The sequence below is a fragment of the Austrofundulus limnaeus genome, unplaced genomic scaffold, assembly GCF_001266775.1.
Source record: "Austrofundulus limnaeus strain Quisiro unplaced genomic scaffold, Austrofundulus_limnaeus-1.0 Scaffold64, whole genome shotgun sequence".
In the NCBI taxonomy this organism is placed as follows: Eukaryota; Metazoa; Chordata; class Actinopteri; order Cyprinodontiformes; family Rivulidae; genus Austrofundulus; species Austrofundulus limnaeus.
In genome coordinates, this window is record NW_013952466.1 from 1,982,596 (window position 1) to 1,983,915 (window position 1,320).

A 1,320-nucleotide genomic window follows, 5' to 3' on the forward strand; every position below is an offset into this window, starting at 1 on the left:
AGCTTAGAAAAAATATATTTTGTGGGTAATGTTGAGTTCTAGAAATTTGTTTATTAAGTTACTAAAGGAAATTATAATAATTAAAGCCCTAACATTCATTAAATGAATGCTTAATGCACATTTTATGCCAGACTGTAATCTTTTTATGTTGAGAAATGAGAAAGTTGTAYATGGTCTAACTTGAAAATTATGTGCCATATGATAGAGCTCAGAGTATGTGTTATGAATAACTCTCAGCTACTACCACAATAAGTTGTAGTCCAATATCTGTAAAACTGGCTGAGTTATAGCCATTTTTGTGTTGCGTAATGTTCTTTAGCTGTGGCAGCTAWCTCAAACTGGATTGACTCAAAAAGATAAAGATTTGTAAATTGAAAATAAACGATTACTTCCTGAAAGTTTTATTGAAACCCTGCAAGCAGTTCATRGGATATTTCACTAACAGACAAACAGGGTTTACTCCAACACATAATGCTAACTTTATAAGCAAAGTTCTTGCACAGTGAGTAAAAATTGAAATATGGATTATGAAAGACTAAGCTGCAAGCTCAACAAATTTTAGCCCAATATTTGTAAAAATGACTAATTTATGGCAATTTTTGTGCTTTAAAAACTTAGTCAACTGTGGCGACAGCTCAAGTTTGGGTTGGCTCCGAATGCAAATCAGTTGTAGATGTACACCTAATAATCAAATCCTAAAAGTTTCACCAAAATCCAYCCAGTTGTTCATGAGATATTTTGCTAACAGCAAGCAAGAGAGACTTGAAAAGTTAAAGGCAATTTAAAATGAATCCTACACTGTAACATGAAATTATTAGTAAAATAAAAAAACTCTGAACTTTATTCTTGTTACTATTTTCCTTTAACTCCTTCTGCTTTGTGTGCTTCTGTCTGCAACATGCCAGGACGTGCCCGAGCCTCCACCTGCCACCATCAGAGCTGCAGTGTCTCTTTAAAAGGCGATCCCATGCGCAGGATCCAGGGGGGGCTGGTCCTTGATCGACTTGCATGCGTGTATTGTGTGTGCGTGCGTGCGTAAGAGCGCGTATATGAGTATTGTGAGTGTGTGTGTGAGAGCAAACCGAGATACAGTGAGTGAGTAGTAAGCCCGGAGAGGTGGCAGTCCGTCTTATTCCACATCGACGTGCTCGTGCGCACATCTTTATCTGTCTTCATATCGCCGAGTGGCGAAGAGGAGAGCCAATATGGCATCTGTGTTAGGTGGACCATCCGGGATCTGATCTGCCTCTTCTTCTCTTTGTGTTGCCTCGGTGTGACTGTCCGCTCAAGGTAATTCATTTAAAGTCTTCAGTGGGGGGG

At 38.9% G+C, this 1,320-nt stretch overlaps 1 protein-coding gene across 1 annotated transcript in view; it reads left to right on the forward strand.

Annotated features, from left to right (window-relative positions):
* The first annotated feature begins 419 nt into the window (after nucleotides 1-419).
* foxo3b (forkhead box O3b) overlaps nucleotides 420-1,320 on the forward strand; it is a 45,596-nt gene continuing 44,695 nt past the window's right edge. The window contains exon 1 of the mRNA XM_014010008.1: nucleotides 420-1,290. The gene's annotated coding sequence lies outside the window, so the exon portion shown is untranslated. The remainder of the gene's footprint in view (nucleotides 1,291-1,320) is intronic.